Raw genomic sequence first — 22,710 nt, 5'->3', positions numbered from 1 at the left:
GGTTTTCGTTGGTTTTCTTCGTTGTATTAATTTGGGCTGGAGATCACCGACAGTCTCGTTATTCGTCTTTTGTTTATTTCAGCCTTAGTTCTTATTTTTAGGTAGTTTAGGGGGAGACGATGGGAGCGACGGCCCACTGCGTGGTTGGCCCAGCGTCTTCCCACTTTTGTTCTTTTGTCCGGGGTTTCCAGCCCTCTTTTGTTTCTGTTTTCGTTTATGTTATCTTCATTGATTATCTTGGGGTGGCCAAATAAAGCCTGTGGGTTTAATTGGAGATATTTTGTGTGGCGTCCTTCTGTATATGCTGCGGTCTCTCTCCCCTATTGAGCCTGTGTTTTTCAGTCTATGTGAGGGCCGTAACAGCAGCAGCGGACACCATGACAAAGACTAATGTGGAGGTTAATGACCTCCAACCAGAACTGGTGTTTCAGACGACAGACAAGTTTTATGGCTATATTATGTCTCTGAGAGTACTCTGGATTTATATTATCAGTTAACCAATTACTGATCAATTAGCACTGCAAGTAATGAATAAAGTCTTTAAATTTACAACATGAAAAGAACTGGACTTAGGTTCTTACTGATACCAATCAGTTAAGAATATATCTTTGGATATCTCTGTTTTTTTCCTTATAAAAGACACTCAGATTTAATTAGTTTTCCAGACTGAACACCAAACATGGTTAGTTCCATGGTTTGACTGAAAGTTAAAAATCTGACAATTCTCCCTGTTCTTACAGTTTCTGGGTCACGACTGGCGTCTTATTGACTTCTTTTATTTAAAGACATGTCTTTTCAACATGCTCAGAGTGTTAATCTCCCCACACCTCTGTTTTTAGGTGATCCTGATCAGGACATCCACAGTTTTGTCTTTTAAAAATCAAACACACATTTTCATTCACGGTACAAAGTGAGCAAACGCACAAGACAAGTATGAAAATCTTTACAACCAAAGAAGCAAGTTAAAGTCTGTTGGATAGAAATCTATTTTATAAATGAAACTACATTCAGATCCAACAGCTTCTGTAGTTGTGAGAAAATGAGTTTGCTCTAGATTGTGGCTAATAAGGTCAAACTAACTTTAAACTGACACATCCTTTGTTTTACTGACAGAATGAACGTCCTGCAGAGACTTTCCTGCTTCTTTCTGGTATTTTATTTGGTTGTTTGTGATTCTAAAAGCTAAATTCTGGTATAATTGCAGTGCAGCTGTCCGTCTGTCCGTCCTCGGTAGGAAACGTCTAAATAAAGTGAGTTGAGCTCATCGGTTCTTTCAACGGCGACATGTGACAAACAGCAGCTGACAGGAAGCAGGTCGGTCCAGAGCGGTGAGGTCATCGGCTGCCATCTTAATGCGATTTCACCTCAATGAGGAAGTCATTATTTCTGAGGCGGGGGGCTGTGAGGAGTCTGATGAATCCACAGTCGTCATGTCTGTTTGAGACGATGTGAAGCTTCAGGTCTGCTGCTGGTTTCATCCACAGAGTCAGAACAAAACTAGAAAAGATGGTTTCTGATCAGTAGTGACCGTTCAAAAGTTTGTGGTCACTTAAAAATGACCTTATGTTTGAAAGAAAAACATGTTTTTTCAATGAAGATGACATTAAATGAATCAGACAAAGTCTCGACATATAGACTGGTATATTTCTGGGCAATAGAGGACACAATTTGTGGCAGGATGTAGACATTATTATCATTCAGTAATTAGTTGGCAGTTTAGTTTCAGTTTAGTAATTTATGAGGTGACAATTTTTGAGACAATTTGGACTGTTTTTGCAACATTCTGCGTAAGCTTAGAGTCATTTTAGACAAATTTATATTCAGTTTAAACATTTTTTGAGTCTTTCTCAACAAGTTTCGAGTCAATAAATACATATGTACGCTACCATTCAAAGGTTTGGGGTCACTTAGAAATGTCCTTATTTATGAAAGAAAACAAGTTTTTTTTAAATGAAGATAACATTAAATGAATAATAAATCCAGTGTAGACATAGTTAATGTGGTAAATGACTATTGTATCTGGAAACGGCAGATTTTTAATGGAATATCTCCGTAGGGGTACAGAGGAACATTTCCAGCAACCATCACTCCTGTGTTCTAATGCTACATTGTGTTAGCTAACTGCCTTCATTAGAAAGCCCTTGTGCAGTTATGTTAGCACATGGATAAAAGTGGGAGTTTACATGGAGAACATAGAATTATCTGGATGACTACAAACTTTTGTATGGTAGCGTACATATAATTTATACAATACATATATGGACATATTTGTGACTCAGAAAGTCCTAGTTGTGTTGCGAACTTTGGTGGCTAAAGTCTGTCATAGCATCAGTTTTTCATGACTTTTACTCAAACTAAATCTGAGTTTAGGGAGATTTGTTTCTCCAGAGATCGACTGCCTTCAGTAATTGTTGATTTTGACTCTTCTGGGCTTTTGTTTTTCCAACTCCCATCTCATTTTTCTTCACTGTTGGCCAATTTTTCCTAATTGGGGGCCCATTTTTCCTCTCCATGGGCTAATTTTACTTAACCGTTGGCTCTTTTTTTTCACTGTGGACTAATGCTTCCTAATTGTAGCTCATTTTTCACTACAATCTAAAGTCCTGCAGCTCCATGGAAACCACGGCATGAAGAAGGAACTCTGAAAGGTCTTCTCATGCTAGAAATCAAGACAAAACAAACATTTCTTTCACTATTTATTTTATAAAATGGTTTAACCTGAAACCAACATGCTTCCACAGATGTTAAAACACTGGAAAACATGGACGCTCCGCATACTACATGTATAGACATTTAAATATTTTCCTTTACATTTGTTTGCTCTGTGGAATCACTGCCTACGGTTCAGCTAAAATTTTAGATTTGATTATTTTCCTAACTGAACAGCACATATCAGATGATTAGTTCAAAGACTCTGAAGGAAAATCTGATGCTTCTTCTGTTTTTCTATTTTCTGGCTGATAAATTGAGTCCCTTTAGTGATTTTTATAAAGACAAATGTGTCTCGTGATGTTCAGAGGCTTAATGTTAAGAACTGGAAGGATCTTTTAAAGGAAAGTTGCTTCCTGCAGACTGTAAACCTTCTTTTCATATCAAATCAGATGTGATGTTTGCTGCCTTCAATCACGGCCCTCAGAGACGTAAATCTACCTCCTGCCTGAGCTCGGCGACCTTTTCTTCTCCCAGAGTCCTTCACGCCGGCGGAGGCCTGTCAGAGTTTATCCATCAGGAGGCTGAGGCGAGGTAACGGACGGGGACCGACACCTCCAGACGCCAGCCACTCAGGAGTCTTATTTGTTTTTGTGTCTCCAGAACGTCTTCTTTCTGCGGAGGATGAGACTCGACGAGAATCTCAATTTCAGTGCAGCAGATTGGAGACAGACGAGCTGTCAGGACGATGGCAGGTGATGTTTGGAGAAAGTCATCTGTATTCAGGAGACTTCTGGGCAAAGGCTCAGTGTTTTCTCTCATCTGTTGGGCTGACGTGGCTGTTTGTGAACCACACAGCTTCATAACCTCAGTGTGTTTATACAGATAAAAAACAGTCCCATATGGTGCACTAAAGCTATATTATAAGCACACATTTCTGCACAAACACTATTTCTGTAGAGCAGAAGCTTGACAACAAACGAATACATGAGAATCTGCTGAAGAAGAATTAATAAATACAGGAAAATTACTAATTATCACTTGATATCTAAACTTACAGTAACAGAAATGTGTAAAATCACTTAAATGTCAAATAATTCTAAACCGTAATATCTCTTAATAACTGCGTTACTTCTAAGTTAAACAGCTGAACATTTTCCACTGATGAACATAAAAAACAAATACTTTATATTTTCTTTCAAATTCAAAGTAAAAACCCAAAGCAACCAGAACTAATCCAACAGTAATCAGTGAAACCAAACTGAGTCCAGCTGTGATTTGTCCAGATGTGTTCAGAATAACTTAAAATTTATCAAAGCTAGCTCAAAACCCGTCCAAGACAAGATAAACCTGGTGGCTGCTCAGGTCCAGGTTTAGTTCCAGCCCTTCGTCCATAAAGGTGAACCCTCAGATGATATTGGAGAACATTTAAAGAAGCCTGACGGATGCTGGAGAACATTCTTTGGTCAGATGAAGATCAATGAGTTGGGTTCAGATGGAGTCAGATGTTTGGTAGAACCTGACCAGGACGACCACAGTGGATGGATGGTCCCGACAGTGAAGCACTGAGGTGGGACCTACGCTGTAGGTCGAGGACGTCGTAAACCGAGGACCTGCTGTATGTGGAAATTAAAGGTGTCTAATTGTCCATAGTTTTAGTCAGACAGGTAAAACTGTGCATTCTGTCAATAAGAAAAGACTCAATAATCTCAAATCTAAAATAAATTCAATAAAAAGTTCCTTTAAAATTACAGTTTCTGCTCCTGAAGTTTGCTGACAAAAAGAGATTTCTGACACTAACTGATGTTACACCCCTTTGTGGAGCATATTTAACATGGATCCTAGATTTTATTTGATTTTTTGGAGAGTCGAGTGTTTTCATATAAATCTGAAGTTTGGGTGAAGAAGCTGCAGCTTTTATTCTGCAGAAAGCACAATCACTCTAAGCTGAGATAAACCCACTGTTGTGTGATTTCCTGCTGTGACTGGCTTTCTCTCCCACAGTGAGCGCTGGAAACCTGCTGCATTATTTAGAAATCAGCCTCCTGGTTAGCGCTGCTGCTAATGTGTGCAGAGGGAAGGCTTCAGAAAACCCAGAACGTGACTCGGACCACCCACGGAGAGGGCGGCAGGCGGAGGCTTCACGTCTTCATCAGCGCTCCCCGGTGTCCTGACAGATGGAGGGAACAGAGCGGCAGCGTTCGGCAGCCGGAGGACGACAACCTACTCTGCAACCACAGAAAGTGGAGGCCGAAACCCTCCAACACAAACACACAGTGTGGAGGAGGCAAAGCTGGTGAAGTCACCGCACAAAGCAAAGCATGAGCACATGTAGAAGTTTGATTAATGCTGCTTCTTAGCATAGGAATCTGATGTAATTAGACTATTAAGGGACAAAAGGTTTCCTCGTTCATAACCTGGCTCTTTTTAAGTCAGATGTTGGATTGACCCTATTGTCTATTTGATATTAATGAGCAGTAGACACAACAATCACTAGTTTGAAATGTGAGCCACCTTCATTGTAATCTCATTTTTTAGATAAAAGCTAAACTGAGTCGACTTTAAATGCAAATATTTGAGTTCAAGCATCACTCTCCTGAATCTAATAGCAGCTAATGTTTAAAAAAAAAAAAATTAAAGTAGCACCCAAACTGGTTCGTTTAGGGAAAAATACCAGCTAACATTACCTGTTCAAGCTAATGTAGTGGCTAACATCTTGTTTAGGGCTAACATAGCAGCTAATGTTACTCAATTAGGTTAAAATATCGTCTAACATTACCTGTTCAAGCTAATGTAGTGGCTAACATCTTGTTTAGGGCTAACATTAGCAGCTAATGTTACTTGTTTGGGTAAAGATTTAGGCTAACATAATGGTTAACTTACTTTTAATATAGTGGCCTATGTTATTGTGTTTAGACTAATGTAGCAGCTACCGTTACTTGTTCAGGCTAACATAGCATCTAAAGTTTTGTGTTTAGGCTAACAGTAATTAAAATTACATCATTAGATTAATGTAATGGCTAACTTTGTCTTAACACAGCAGTTAATGTTACTTCAAACCAACATAGCAGCTAAAGTTTCTTATTTAGGCTAACACAGAGAAACAAAATTACATGTTTAGGCTAATATAATGGCTAATTTTATCTTGATGTATTAGCAACATCTTGATAAGATAACATAGACCAGCAAACATAACTGGCCCATGTTATCTTGTTGAGACTAATGTAGCAGTGAAGCTAACATTACTAATCTTATTTAGGCTAACATAGCAGGGCCATTTAGCAGCTAATGTTTCTTGTTAAAGCTAACATATCAGGTAAATTTTTTTTATTTAGGCTAATATAGCAGTGCCGCTTAACAATGTTTCTTGTTTAGGCTAACATTACACGTTTAGGCTAATGTTGTAGCTAATTTTGTCTTCACATAGCAGCTAATATTGTCTTGTTTAGACTAATGTAGCAACTCACATCTTGTTTGAGCAAACCAGCAGCTAGCGTTACTTGTTCAGGATAATGTCACGGCTAAGCTCTTATTTAGGCTAATACAACAGCTAGCATTATTTGTTTTTAAGCTAACATGGCAGCAAATGTTACTTCTTTAGAATAATGTAGCAGCTAGCATCTTGTTTAAGCTAATGTAACAGCCAACATTAATTGTTTAAGCTAAATGAAGCAGCTAGCATTACTTGTTTAAGATAATGTAATGGCTAAAATCTTGTTTAGGCTAATGCAGATGTCAACATTGATTTTTAAGGCTAAATGTAGCAGCTAACTCTATTTGTTTAGGCTACCATTACAGCTAGTGTTACTTGTTATGATAATGTACCACTGACTGTCTTGTTTAAGCTAACATAACAGCTAAAATTTTCTTGTTTAGGCTATTATAGCAGCAAATATTACCTGTTTAGCCTAACATAGCAGCTAGTGTTACTTATTTAAGACAAAGTAATGGCTAACATCATGTATACGCTAAAATCTAGACATTGCCATTATCATTCAGTCTTGTTAGACCATTTTTTTTCTAAAATATGAGTTTATGTAGAAATAAATTCATCAGATTATGGTATTTCATTTATGGTATCATTAACCTTAAATTTCAGACACCACCACCGTCTGATTTTACATGTGAGTCTTTATAGTCTTTTTTCAGACACATATTTGAGTCTCTAATTTAAATTGCTGACAGTGAAAACTTAAAATGTAGTTTATGACGCATTTTTGTGCATAAAATAAGAATATTTTGTCATCTTTCTCTCCTTTAAAAGAGGGTTGAATCTGAAAATCTCTGTTTTACTGTTTAGTTTGGCTATGCTAAGCTAACTGCATCTGAACTGCAGCTTCATCCTGGATGGACAAGAAATCAGTGCTGATTTTTCCATCCTGCTCTGCAAAAAATTAGCAGGTATGCACTTTCTGGTGATGACTAATTGTTGTGATAAATACTGGTAATATTTGTTTTGGTTTTAGATTTATTCCATTGGTTGTTGTTGTCTTGTAAAATGTTTTGTTGGTTTTGTTGATAGAACTATTGAGTCACATTAAATTTGTCCAGTGTGACGGATCCAGTGATGTTTACAGCTGAACTTTATGAAGCCTCTGCTGCAGGAAGGAGTTAAAGGGCTCCAGATGAATAACTGAACTGTGGTGCCGCTACATTAAAGCTTCTCATGATAAAGTGCAGCAGGTCACCTTGCCCAGAGGCATCGCGGTAGCAGCATCGGTGGAGAGTCACCCGGCGAGTCGTCCTTTTATTTCTGGCCTCAATTCAGATTCTGCTGCTGTTTCCCGCAGACTGTGAGTGAAGGCTTTAGCCCATTAGCATAGTTACCCGAGCAGAGTACTAATTCAAACCAGGAGGTGAGAGGAGCAAAGTGCACAAATGTTTCAGACTTAATTTGCAGTTGAACTGTTTCTGATATGATGATGTCTTTATAGATTTGTACTAGCAGCGTTCTTAAAGGTCCCATATGATGAAAATCTATTTTTATGATGTGGTGTTTGTACATATAAACTGTTAAGATATAAAGACCTTTTGTCATTTCTGAAAAAACATTGTGCTTTTGCTAACATAGCAGCTAAAGTTAGGTATTTAAATAATGTAAAGACTAACACCTCATTTAAGCTAATGTCACCACCAACATTACTTGTATTTATGCTAACATAGCAGCTAACGTCACATGTTCATAGGCAAACGTGGCAGCTAACGTAACTTCTTTAGGCTAATGTAGCTGCCAACATTACTTGTTTTTACACTAACATAGCAGTTCAGGTTACTTATTTAGAATAATATAAAGACTAGCATCTTGTTTAGACTGACGTCACCACCAGCATTACTTGATTTTACACTACCATGTCAGCTAACCTCAGTTGTTTAGGCTAATGTCACAGCTAACGTCTTGTTAAAGCTAATGTAGCTGCCAACATTACTTGTTTTTAGGCTACCATGGCAGCTAACGCCACGTTTATAGGCTAACATGGCAGCAAATGTGACTTGTTTAGGCTAATGTAGCTGCCAACATTACTTGTTTTTAGGCTAACATAGCAGCTCAGGTTACTTATTTAGCATAATGTAAAGACTAATACCTCATTTAGGCTAACATTGCTCCCAACAACACAGAAAGAATCATGTACAGAAGGTGTTTTCTCTGGTACTTATAAAGCTAGGTGAGCCAACACATGGCTATGCTAGCTCATCTTAGCTTAGTTGCAGGAAGAACTAAGAAATTATACTTTATCCAATTTAGAAAACTTTTTTCCCTTTTAGGATGAGTGTCTTTTATATACATTTTATAATTACATTCAAATATAAAAAATAATTAAAATGAACGGTGAATAATTGATGTTATATTTAATTTACAGGTTTAATGTCAGTTTCGTGAAGCCACGCCCCTGAGTGACGTCACATCAAGGTGAACTTTTGTCTTTCTTCATTAATCACGTTAAGCTGTTGGTTTGAGGTGATTTTAAGTGTTTTCTGGTTAGAAAACTGTGGTTTTAGGAAAGTTTCCCATCATCTGTGTGTGTTTAATGTATTTATAGACGGAACAGATCCTCCTATCAGCAGCTCAGACTCTGGTTCAGTCCGACCCCACAGCAGCAGCGTTTATCTGCTGTTTCACTGTTTTTACTCTTCTTACTGTTCTATTAGTTCTTCCTCCGCTGTTTTGCTGACAGCGGGTCTTCGGCTGCAGCTCACGCCGAGCAGGGAGCTCCGTCCGCCGCAGACTGAGCTGCCGGAGGCGGTGCCGCAGCTTCCCCGGTCGGATGTGTGAGTCTGTCGGTGAGCAGCGGAGCGAGGAGCCTTTCGGACCGCGGAGCTCGGTGAGTTACCGGTTAGACCTCCAGCAGCCTGATTTAACCGATTTAACACTATGTGGACTGATTATTGATTATTGCTGCGTTTCTGTGTCGATCTGTGGTCGTTAGAACTTTAAATATTGTAACAATATATCAATAAATGAAACTAAAACAGTGTAAATTAGGCTAATATGATGAAAGTGGTTCATTTTTAACAACTGCGCTTTAATTTATTTTATAATTTTTCAGTTTTAGCATTTAAAATCTGATGAATGTGTGAATATTTAGCATTTAAATATAATAAATGTGTTTGAGCACAAACAGAATGAACTAGTTTTATGTTAAACAGTTTAAATCTGATTAGATTATCAATGTTTAAATGATTTTATTTTCTATATCATGTGGCATGTTCAGTGACATTAAACTGCAGTAGAGGATCAAACGCACACTGTTAGTAATGATGGTATATTATCTACACATGTATGTTATGCAATATCATGGAATTTACTGGAACTGCAACTTAATCAATTAATTGTCAACTATTAAATTAATCACCAGCTACTAGTTTACTCAATTGTTAGGTTTTTAGCTATTTTTTATTTTAAAAAATGTAAATTTAGTGATTTTGATAATCTAATCATCATTTTTATTCACTTTTGAGGAAAACAATCTAAATTCTGGGACTGCAGCTTCTTGAATGTGAATATTTTCTGTTTTTTTCCTCGTCTGCAACAGAAAACTGAATATAATTGGACAAAATCAGACATTTGTGACATTTTTCACCATTTTCTGACATTTTAGAGACCAAACAGTGACAATAATCCTTCAGTTTACTGTCTATTATTCACAGTAATTTACCTGTCATGGCTTTTCATCCCTAAATTATCCGTCCGACATGTTGTGTTTGGCTGCAGCTAATGATTATCATCAATCAATACTGATTAGTCAGATTTGCTGAATTGGTCGTCCTCCTGTGTTTCTTGCACTTTGCAGGAAGAAAATGTGTTTTTTTTTTTCTGGGAATCAGAACAAACAATGACTGAAACATTTGCGCTTTATTAATTTTTGCACATTTTAATCCTGTCATATCTCAGACAGAAACATTTATTCATTTTTTTATTCTGTGTGACTGAATCCTGCTGCTGTACTGTGACTGTCTGATCCACCAGAGAAGACAAACAAAGGAGAGTTTTTAGAGAATCTGTGTCAAGACGACTAATATTTATAGATCTAAAGCAACTTCAGTGAGAATAGAAAGTGCTTTAAATCAGGTCAGGATGCTGCTTGTATGAAGTATATAGAAGCTGCTGCAGTTTTTCCATACGTTGGTTTTTTTTTGCGGTATAGCTATAGACTATTTTTCCCATTTTAAATCCCCTGTTATTGCAGCGCTGCATCCTCAGTCTGAATCTGAACCTGTTTTTTTCCTGCTGAGTGGAATCAATGCAGAGTTAATCAGTGTTTAGAACCAGGAACACCTCTGCACAAATCACAGCTGAATACGTCTGGTTAACTCTGATAAATTAGTCCACAGTTTGTTCTCAGAGACAGTGTGGAGGAGATCCAGTGTTTTACCTTCTTATCGTGTTGTTTCACATCAGGAGTGAAAGTTTCCAGCTTGAAGCTGCAGCGTTCCGATGACAGATTCAGACTTCCAGAGTTTCATACGTCACAAACCTAAAGAACCAATCCTGTCAGCTGGTAGGGGGGGATTTATTTATCTTTATTCTAAAACATGCAACTTGTTGGTATTTCATGTAGATGGATGGATGGTAGATAGATAGATAGATAGATAGATAGATAGATAGATAGATAGATAGATAGATAGATAGATAGATAGATAGATAGATGCTTTTTTTATCCAGTAGCTCACACATTGCATTTATAAAAAGTAAAGAATCTAATGTACAAAGAACGTCCAAATCGTGCTGGTTGACTAGATGACGTGCAAAGCTGTACTGGTGTTACAATACAAAAAGAGTATTAAAAAGTCTGATGTGTCCACAGGGTAGTTTTTCCTCTCATGGAAACGTACTACATCTAAATATCGCCCGCTTGGTGGTCGTGTCACTAATGGACCACTAGGTGGTCACATGACTGCCGCTTGAGCTTCAGTCTGATAGAAGCATCGGACCAACATGGCCGCTCAGTCGCAAACTTCCTCTTTGATTACGAAAACAGTTCAGTGAACAGTATTTCTCAAAACATTTAATATGAGAAATAATCGGTTTAGATATTTTGCGAAGGTTTCGTGAGACGTCGGACCTCTGCTTCTCACACCTCATTTGCACAAAGTTGAAGCTAAGCCTACTTTATGCAAATGAGCTGCAGGAAACTTGGGTGTGAAGCGCAGCAATATAGCTGGAAACGAACCACAACGCAACCACAATGTGACGCAGTGTTTCACATAGACAACGAATGGAAAGCTGGAGAGTTTAGCCTCTAAACTGAAGGACCCTGTGGAAACATACCCTAAAGGTAGATTTTCCATTTATTGTCACATTCTAGTAGCATTGCATTGAGTTTTGAGCAACAGAGCGTCTTGTTGCCCGCTAGCTGCTCTTGACCTCAGCTTTAAGGAAATGAGGCACTTAGAGCGTAGGTCTGACGCCTCATGAAACTTTTCAAAGCCTCTAAACTCGCCGTTGTTGAACTCAAACCAGGACAGATTCTTATTTCTCGCCTCAAATGTTTTCAGAAATATTTCTTGCTGAACTGTTTGTGTAATTCAGCAGCTAGGACCACATCATCGATTCGAAGCTCGATTGTTTATTGGATGCAGAGGATCGTTGGTGAAGACTGAGATGAGCTGATGTGGTGTGAGAGAACAACTTAGTCAGAGATCAGTAGCTGATCCCAGGTCTGTGGACCACCTAGGAAAAGGAGGAAACAGGAAGAGGATGCAGAAGTAAAGGGAGGGTGGGTTAGAGAAGAAGAACTAACGAGTGTAAAGGACAGAGTAATAAGGATAGACGTAGGACAGGAAGGGCAGTGATGGAGGTCTGAGCCTGAACCTCAGCTGAAGGTTTTACCTCCATGTGAAGAGAAAGGTAGCAACTTATCCGACATTTTGGTCCGACGCCTCTGAAGGTAAAGCTCCATCATGTCACGACCTAGTGACACGCTAGTGACACGCCTATCAAGGGTGTGATGCTGAGAAACAACTCGTTGCCTCAGCTGAGGACATGAACCATGAATGTTTCGTAGTTTTTCAGTGTTTTAGTTGAAGGTGAGCTGGTGTGCTGAGCTGCAGCGACCGGTGGATGTGTGGGTTTCAGAGGCAGGAAGTGATTATTTAATGGAAAAACTTCTGAATATGTATCTTTGATAGACAGAAGAGTTTTTAGGGATTTAATCTACAACAACTTTGAAGTATCTAAGGATGCGTGTTGACCTGTTCAGGTTTGTTTTAAACATTACATGACGATCTTTTATCGTAGAATCACAAACTGAGGTTTTGATTGCATGTTTTTTTACTCTCATTTTGAGCTGCAGATGCTCTCATAGAGGATGTATGGATTCATTCAGTATCATATAACTGTAACGGTCTAATATGTCGTAATATTAAACCTTAAACTTTGACTGGTTCAGCAGCTCAATCTGATTTTTCCTCTCAGAGTTTCCTTCCTCCGTCTAATTTCACTAATTATTTCCTCGCCTGCTCTCGTCTTATTTCCTCCTCCAGAGGTAAGAATGGAGTCGAGGAAACAGATCCTAAACTAAATGAGACATGGTTTAAATCGGTGTCAGTTAAAAATCTGGTTTTAGTGTTTTTACTGTCTGTTTGAAGCTGAAACATGAAGCAAGTAGAAAATCATTTTATTTAGTTTATTCTTTTCCCAGCTCTAACATCTGACTTCTTCTAATGTCATATAGAGGAAAAAACGTGTTTATGGACTCAAAAATATCTGTCAAGATGTTTAGACCCTGATTGTTGAACTAGTTCAGATCCAATTTTATGTCCTTTTGTAATAATTATATGAACTATATTTCTATTTAATGTACTTTTATTTTCACTCTTATTATATTTATCAATAAATATTGTGTTTACATTTATTTTTATTTGTATAATGTAATAGTGAATGTATTTTTATTTACATTTTTATTGAACTCATATTAATAAATCTAATTTTATATTTGCATTTTTATTAAAATGTTCATTATATTATTAAATAACTTCACTTTTTATATTTATATTTTAAGTATTATTTTATGATTTTAATAAGCATTTTTATTTTATTATTATCATTTATTATTATAATTATTTTTTTCTTGCATATTTTATTTGTATTTCATTATAGTAATAATAGCTTAACCTTTTATATTTTAAATATTATTTTATTATAATAATATACATTATTATTTTATTTGTATTTTAGTATTACATTAATACGTTTATAATTTAGTCTTAATTTCTTTATTTAAATTCATATTTTGTCATATTAATACATATTTTATTTGCATCTACATTAATATATAGCTTAACTTTTTAAATTTCTATTTTAAGTATTATTTTATTATATTAATAAACATTTTTATTTTGTTTTTATTTTAGTATTATAGTAATACCTATATAATTTATTATTATTTTTATTTACATTTTATTATAATCGTGAATGCTATGTAATTTTTTTGTTTATTTTTTGTTTTTTCTTTATGCTTCATGATGCTTTGACTGACAAACTCAAACCCAAAAACAGTCATTTTACTGTCTTCTACTGCAAGTAAAACCTGCAAATGATCTAAATCTCTCAGTAGAAGCAGCTTAAATGAAAATAGATTGTTTTTCTTGTGAGTGACTTCAGGTCAAATGTTTTATCGTCTCTTAGAGGCCAGTCGGAAGCAGCACAGCAGGAATTTATGATGACAGAAAAACAGGCTCCGATCTTTAGAATGCAGCTACTTTAATAAAGTCTGAGAACAGTTTGATGTGTGTGAAGCAGAATGAATGTGACCAGCAGCCAGTTCAGGAGTGAAACAACATTTGGCTGCTGGTCGAAGCTTCTTCTTCACACCTCCTGAAGCTCAGCGACTCTCCAGTAACCCTCATGTCACTTTGGTTTTCCTTCCAAGCTGCAGCACCACAACGTCCAAGTTCTCTCTGCATTTAGAGTAATCCAGTCTGGCATTAACGTGAACCATCTGCAGGAGAATGTTCAGAATCAGATTATATTTACCTCCTGAAGTGCAAATCCACAGAAATTTATTTATTTTCAATCAGCGCTGAATCTGCTGTTTAGACTTTTAGTAACTGAAGCTTCTTAGATGATAAAAAAACAGAACTCAGAGTTTTCTTGCATTTAAATGAGTTGACTTGTCAAAATTAGTTCTGAATATTTGTAGTGAGTTTTGAACTAAATTTTTTAAATATTTTGGCAGAATTTTGAGAATTTTATCTGTTTTCGGACCTGGAAGTTTTCGTATTTTCACCATAAACAAAAAAAAGGTTCGGTATCTCCAGAAATAAAACTTCTCCAGACAGATTAATGTATAGTAGATCAGAATGATTGAATGAATTCAACAGAAGACACGTTTTTAGTTATTGGTCCAAGAAAACCGAATATAAGTATAAAATCTCCAGTCCAGGCTGGTCCAGTGTCTCCATAAAGTTCCTGTAAGTGTATCTATGGATCCATCCATCCATCCATTCTCTATACACCGCTTTATCCTCACTAGGGTTGCGGGGGTTGCTGGAGCCTATCCCAGCCAACGAGGGCGAGGATGGATCCATGTTTCTACTAAATCCAGTCTTTGGTCCACATTTCACCAACTGTTGAGGCTCTAACATCAGTAGAATCTGGAAAAAGGTTCTAGTGATGGTGATGTGGATCAATCAGAGACAAAATCAGCCTCAGATGTTGTTAAATTTCTACATCAATCAATAGGAAGTATCTTGTAACTCCAACATCTAGACCTCTATGAACATCTAGACCTCCATGAACACCAACATCTAGACCTCTATGAACACCAACATCTAGACCTCTATGAACACCAACATCTAGACCTCTATGAACATCTAGACCTCTATGAACACCAACATCTAGACCTCTATGAACATCTAGACCTCTATGAACACCAACATCTAGACCTCTATGAACATCTAGACCTCTATGAACACCAACATCTACACCTCTATGAACACCAGGTTCTGGTTCCTACCAATGAGTCCCCATCAACATTTAGTCTAAACATCTAAACCTTGTCTGACTTTCCTCACATCAGGTTCTACTGATGTTAGAGCCTCAACAGTTGGAGAAATGTGGACCAAAGACTGTATTTTAGTAGAAATATGAATCATCCATACTGTCTGAGGATATAACACCAGCCTTGTTTGGAAAGATTTTTGCTTTTTCCCGTTTTCAAGAACCAATAATTAATTCCTTCTCCATTCTGGATCTGTCTTGAACTGTTGTTAGCCACAACACCACAACAAAATATAATTTTTTCAACTAAAACCTCCTCATTTTGTCCCTTTCTTTGTTTAACAGTTTGCAGCATTTAAATTATTTAAGGTCTTTAAAAAATGTGTTTATTATAAATCTGTTGAGATGCTCACAGTGAATATTGTGATGTTGAACTCAGTAAATCAGTGACTATTTATTGTGGTGTTTAACTCAGTAAATGAGTGTGTTTTCAGCAGACCAGTGATGTCTTTAGACCCCCCACCAGTCAGAGCCGGTCACCATCTGCCTTTTAATTCACTTTGACTTTAATCAGGTTAAAGTGGAGACTCTGAAGCTGCAGCTTCATGTGTGTTCAGGACAATCGGTCCAGTTAAAGGCTGTTAATTCAATCAACAAATGCACCCAAACGAGACCTTCTTCCTGCTCGTCTTCCTCCTCCTGTCAACTGGTTACCGCTCAGACCTGCAGATGTCTCATCAGCACAAAAAGTCTGATTCAATTAGACGTCGTAACACGTGACGGAAGGTCAGAGGTCGCTTCAGATTCACCGGAAAACAGAAGGGTTTTATAGCCAAACATATGTGTGTGTGTGTGTGTTTAAAAATCTATAGATACTAATATAGTAATGTATTAATACAAGTAAAGATATGCGTTAATTTATTATTATGATGATGATTAATAATAGTCATCATAATAATAAAGTAAAAAAACATGTTTAAGTATAATAAAAAATTATGTGACTGTAAAAATATATAAAAATATTTTTAATATTTAAAATTTAAAAGAAAAAATATAAAATATACAAATTAAAATTTAAATGAAAACGTATTACTACCATAAAATAAATTATTAATATAACAAAATACACATGAATGCAGATTAAAATATGTAATAATAGAATACAATAAAAAAAATTAAAGGCATAGATATTAATAATATAAGAAAAATAAAACTATCAATACTTTTTAAAAATTAGTTTCAACAATAAACAAACATCAGACAGAGTTTTGTGGCTGCTCCTTAACCAAACATCAATAAAAAATAAAATAATCTGCTTGTTTTTTTTTTAGAATAATGAAATATTTTTGTCACATCAGTCAGAAAATGGTAAAAAAAAAATACACCAATTTTTAAAAAAATCTTAAGTTAAATCATCAACTGAACCTTTGAGACTAAAACAGCAAAATTAAAGTAAAACAAAATAATTTACTGATGACATTATAGAGTAATCTTTCAATTGTTTTGCTTTGAAACGTGAGAAAACTACACGTTTATCTATATTTACTAAAAGAAAAACATTCAGTCAAACCAAGAAAACAGAAAATCTGAAATTTCTTAAATTTTAAAGGCCTGAAATGAATCAGTGAACAGAATTATAGTTTCAGAATCTTCTGTTTTCTTCTGTTTAGTCTCACTGTAATCTGAATATCTTTGGAGTTTCAATTGTGATTTTATTTCTTTTATAAAGAAAACAACCAGCTGCAGCTCTAAAATCCACTAATCATCAACCTGATCCAGTATTTCAGAGCTTCAGTTCCTTCTGTAGTCACCATGTTGGTTAATTGAAGGACAAATGAGGCGGATTTCCTTCAGATGACAGCAGATGTCTGAGGTCTGAAGGTCTGCCTTGGACCTGCCTCCTCCTCTGTTTCCCCGGAGACCTCTTTGTCCGACCCGGCGACCTGCTGTGATCCACAAATAGTCTGAGAGAGTCGGTGCTGCAGGGACAGATGGAGCCGAGGTTCCCCGGAGATAAACCCGAGGATGTGGAGCTGCTGGGAAAGAAGAAGAGGGAACCAGCAAGAGAACCATGTTGGAGGATGTATCACTGCTTTAACACGGAAATACACCGAGAGGACGAAGTCTGGAAGCTTCGAGTGAGAAAAATAATATTTACTGTAAAAAAAACACAACTGGTTCTTTGTCTACAGTCACTTTAATTTATCTAATGAGTCCTTCTCCTTCTGCCTTCATACTGTGAATATTTCCTGAGCTCCAGGTCCTTGAAGTCCACAGAGATAGGTCCACATTTATCACCTTTTAATGGACTTTCCCCATCATCTCTGAGCCTCAGAACTTCATCAGTCCAGCAGATAGAACCATGACATTTAGGAGGAAAAATATCTGAGTTCTGGGAAAAACTGCAAATAAAACTAAAGAAAATCACCACAAAAATTGCCAAAGTTATCAAAAAAAACATAAAATTTCCCCCAAAACAGCCAAGGGTTCGGGTTAGCAGCGTAGGTTAAAATGTGAGAAAAAACCCAAAATCACCACAAAACAGGTGAAATTGTGACAAAACCTCAAATTCGGCTCAAAAAACTTGCTGAATTACCCCAAAAAGAGCCAAATCTACCCCGAAGCGTTCAAATATGCCGGCAAAAACATGGAAAATCACCACAAAAACAGCCAAATTTACCACAAAAAGGACTAAAACTACCACAAAACAAGTGAAATGGCAACAAAATCTGAAATTTGGCATAAATAGCATGCAAAATAACCACAAAAGCAGCCAAAAATTACCACAAAAAGACCAAAATCTCTCCAAAAGTGCCAAAACTAAATTGAAAGGTTGAAATATGCTGACAAAGACATGCAAAATCACCACAAAAACAGCCACATTTACCACAAAAAGGACCAAAATTACCACTGAAGGTATCAAGATTACCACAAAAAGGACCAAAATCACCACAAAACAGGTGAGATTGCAACAAAAACTCAAATTTGGCAGAACACGCAAAATAACCACAAAACAGCCAATAATAAAAAGACCGAAAATCTCTCCAAAAAGAGCCAAAACTACCTGGAAAGGTTCAAATATGCCAACAAAACCATGCAAAATCACCACAAAAAGTCACATTTACCTCAAAAAGGACCAAAACCACCACAGAACAGGTGAAATTGCAACAAAAAAGCTCAAATTCGGCACAAAACAAATCAACCAAATAGGACTACAGTTCCTTCCTGAACATCTGGTTCTTCATCTCCAGTAACTTCATCAATGATCAGAGTTCTACCTTCATGCTGGCCAGTTTTCAGTCATTCTAGATGTTTTCAGTCACTTTGGAATAGTTTTGCATAAATTTGGACACATTTTGAGTCAACTTTAACTGTTTTTGTGTCAAGTTCAGCAAATTTTTATCTTTGTTTTTTAATATATTTTATTTAATCGTTGAGTGAATTTATGAGTTAATGTAGACATCTCCATCAGTCAGTTTGGACTATTTTTGCATCATCTGAGGCAACTTCTGAACATTTTTAGACAAATTTCCAGCAAGCTTGGACTGTTTTGAGTGAATTTGGGCAATTTTTTAGATAATTTGATAAATTTTATGTACAGTTATGGAATCATTGAAATGTTTTCTGTCCCCTTGAAATAGTTTTGAGTAAATTTGGCCTAATTTTGAGTCAACTTTAACTGTTTTTGCATCAGTTTGGGCCAGTTTTTAGTAACTTCAGACATGTTTTAGTCACTTTGGACAATTGAGTGGATTTATGCCCATGTAGACGTCTCTGCAGTCAGTTCAGGCCGTTTTTGAGTCAATTTTGGGCAATTTTTTGCATCTGCATCAGCTTTGGCAACTTTTGAGTTCAAGTCAATGATTTTCTTCTGCAGATCTTTGTTGAGCTCCTCAGACTTTCCCCCTATAGTGTTTGAGTCTAATGAGTGGATCTAATGGTTCTATTTAAACTGGATCAGAGTCAGCAGCTGTAGTCGACTGGAATCACTCAGGAGAAGTTAAGAGGTCATGGAAATAAGAGAATATGATGAACACAACTTTCTACATCACCAGCACTTCTAATTACCTCCGCTAGGAGGTTATGTAATCACCGGAGTTTGTTTGTCTGTCTCTGTGTCTGTGTGTCTGTTTGTCTGTTAACAGCATAACTCAAAAAGTCATGGACGGATTTTCACCAATCCGTCCCATCTCTCAATTGTCCTTCGACCTTCAAAAAATTCCTGGATCCAAACGGTGATTCGGATCACCTCCAAAATCTAATCGATTCTTACTTGTGCTCTTCCGGACATCCTGTAAAAATTTGGTGAAAATCCGTCCATGACTATTTGAGTTATGCTGTTAACAGACAAACAGACACACACACACACACACACACACACACACACACACACACACACACACACACACACACACACACACACACACACACACACACACACACACACAGACGGACAAACGGCATGGCGAAGGTATGCGCTCTCCGAGTGCCTTTCTAGTTCAAGTTGCAGTTTGTGTGTTTTTGACCCATATTTCCATCCATCCATCCATCCATCCATCCATCTATCCATCCATTCTCTATTCACCGCTTTCTCCTCACTAGGGTCATGGGGGGTGCTGGAGTCTATCCCAGCTGACTCGGGTGAAGGCAGGGGACACCCTGGACAGGTCACCAGTCTGTCACAGGGCTACATATACAGACACACAATCACACTCACATTCACACCTACAGACAATTTAGAGTAACCAATTAACCTCAGCATATTTTTGGACTGTGGGAGGAAGCCGGAGTACCCGGAGAAAACCCACGCATGCACAGGGAGAACATGCAAACTCCATGCAGAAAGATCCCAGGCCCAGGCCGGGATTTGAACCGGGGATCTTCTTGCTGCAAGGTGAAAGTGCTAACCACTAGTCCACTGTTCCACCCCCATATTTCCAGAAGACCTTTAATGAATCTATGAAAGAACCAAAATAGAAGATTTTTTCTGTGACATTAGACTGGTTCTGAGAGGTTCAGCTGGAATCTGCAGTGTGGTCATGATGTCAGACGGTCTGCAGTGTGGTCATGATGTCAGACGGTCTGCAGTGTGGTCATGATGTCAGACGGTCTGCAGTGTGGTTGTTCTGAGAGCGGCTGAATGTTTGGCTGCTTCAGTCACTGCGGTTCATTAAACGCAGCAGAAGTGTTGCAGCTGTAGTTCAGCGGCTGAATCACGTTGGTGAACGCTCAGAGAGAAAGCAGCAGTTTATCCTCCAAACCTGAACCAGATGTTGATGCAGCCTGTGTGGTCTCAGATGAGCTGGAGCAGCTTCTGTCTCACCTGCTGCAGGTATTTCAGGTTCCAGCAGAGTGGACCTTCTCTCCTCTCTGGGTTTGGTGTAATTGAGTCTGTGGAGGATTTCGTTTCTGCCTCTTCCATCTTGTGAAGTTTGGTTTCTCTGACAGCTCAGCACTCTGAGGCCTCCAGTGTTTTTTCTAAGGAATAATTCTCTCTTCATCAGGAGTGAAGCTGCTCTTTAACTTTTAAAGCCACCAGATAACAACCTTTACTCTGAAGCAGCCTCTGACAGTCTGCTGGAGTTTTACTTTTCTGGCTCTGTTTCGTTGCTGGTTGTTAGTTTTTCCTTCCAGCAGCAGATCATTTGTCAGTATTTGGTTTCTTTTCACCACTTTCAGGCCTTAGATTGCCTTTTTGAAAGAGAGGTTGTTAAATTGTTGAGATGAAGCAGACAAAGGACCAAGAAAAAATGTCTTTGAGCTGAAGAATGAATCTCATTTATTTTTCTCATGTTTACTTTTTGGATTCTATCAACTTGAAATTACATTTTTCTGTCTTGAAACTGGTGTTCTAATTGTGGAGAAAGTCCAACAATGAGGTTTAGTGTTTTTTTTAACACTGCGTGTTCGAAATCTGTTTGAATCTTCAAGTTGGAAAAATTGGAAACTTAAATTAAGTTGCAGCAACTGTTCATTTGAGAGGAATCAAATAATTTTAGTATATCTAACTTAAATCAATTACCTTAAATCAACTATAGAAATTGATAACTTAATTTGGATGAACTTAGTTTAACGACGTGCTAAAAAATGAAGGAATCATTAAAACGGGTCCAGCAACTCTCTGTTTTCAGTGTTCTGGTGGATAAAAGACGATATTTTAGTTCTTTCTAGAAGAGTTTAATTCTGATTTGTGGTATAGTTTGTGTTTTCTCATCATCACGAATGACTAGTAAGAGAGACCACCGAGACTCCTATGACTCCTCTTCAGCAGCTGAGATGTTAGAGACTGTTCATCCAACAACTGCTGTCTGTTCTTCACCAGTCAAAGCTTTATGGAGACAAAGAGAAAGACTCTGATGGAGAAAGCTCCAATTAAATCTGGACTAGAGTTCACCAGAAGACATGTGGAGACTCTGAAGACACCTGGAAGAAGGTTCTTTGGTCTGAGGAGACCAGGATGGAGCTTTATGTCCATCAGGCTAGATGATATGTTTGATGGACACCAAACACTGAACATCATCACAAACACACCATCAACACTGTGAAGCACGGTGGCAGCATCATGTTATGAAGCATGGTGGAGGCAGCATCATGATGTTCCTCAGCAGCAGGTCTTGTAAAAGTAGAGGCTAAATGAAATCCTGGAGGACAACCAGATGATGAGACGTGGAGAAGATCAGTTTTCCATCCAGACGATGAGTTGAAGCAAACAGACAAAGATCCTCAGAGGTGTTTGAAGACAACAAGGTGGAAGTTCTGGAGGAGTCAGAGTCCAGACTTAAAGCCTACTGAGGATCTGTAAAGTCCCTGAGGAACCTGACCGTTTAACGGTTCATAAAGAAGAACATCCAGATGTTCAGACTGATTAAACCAATCGATGATGGAGCTGCAGTTAAAGGTTCATCTACTAAACGTTGAGTTTATGGAGGAGAAAACTGATAGAATCTATTTTGCATTTTATATTTTTAATCCGTTGACTTTAGTTTATAGAAGTCGGGTTTCACTTTGAAAACTTTCAAGTTCCTGTCAAACGCTGCAGTAAAAGGCGTAAATAAGCAGAGCTGTAATTTTCTTTTTGATCTGTTGATCAAACAGCAGCAGCCTCTTTGGAATCTGCTTTGATGAGAATCTGAGTTCAGGTGAATCATTAAACCCTGGAGGTTTCCTGAAATGATGAGCTGCAGCAGGATCAGCCTCCATGTCGCCTCATCTCCATGTCTGTGATTCTGTTTCTCCTCTGAGGGATTGGATAGGAGATGGTTCAGTGTGGGCAGATCTGCTGTCAGCTCTGAAAGGTCCACACATCAGCCAGCTTCAGTCTGACAGCTTTCATGGAGCTGGATGCAGGACAGCAGAAACTCTAAAATATTAACCACCATTATCCTGCAGCGAAGCTTCATCTGAGACTTCTGAAGGTTTCTGTGGAGGTTTAAAGACCGAGAACAGATTTAAGAAGCCTTAGACACAGATATGTTTTTAACTGTTGGAGTGCTGTCATTAGATAAATATGTACAAGAAGTAGTTTGGAGATTTTCCTTTAAAGATGAACTGAAACAAACACTAACACTACATTCACCCTCGAGCACTACATTTACCCTCTAATGCTACATTTACCCTCTAAT

At 37.6% G+C, this 22,710-nt stretch overlaps 1 protein-coding gene across 1 annotated transcript in view; it reads left to right on the top strand.

Annotated features, from left to right (window-relative positions):
* Nucleotides 1–8,573: 8,573 nt before the first annotated feature.
* The window catches only part of LOC110966855 (tetraspanin-18-like), a 32,415-nt gene continuing 18,278 nt past the window's right edge, over nt 8,574–22,710 (top strand). Inside the window, exon 1 of the mRNA XM_051940843.1 lies at nt 8,574–8,969. The gene's annotated coding sequence lies outside the window, so the exon portion shown is untranslated. The remainder of the gene's footprint in view (nt 8,970–22,710) is intronic.

Source organism: Acanthochromis polyacanthus, chromosome 2 (genome assembly GCF_021347895.1).
Source record: "Acanthochromis polyacanthus isolate Apoly-LR-REF ecotype Palm Island chromosome 2, KAUST_Apoly_ChrSc, whole genome shotgun sequence".
NCBI lineage: Eukaryota > Metazoa > Chordata > Actinopteri > Pomacentridae > Acanthochromis > Acanthochromis polyacanthus.
The sequence above is the reverse complement of the archived record's forward strand: the minus strand, read 5'-3'. Positions and strand labels throughout refer to the sequence as shown.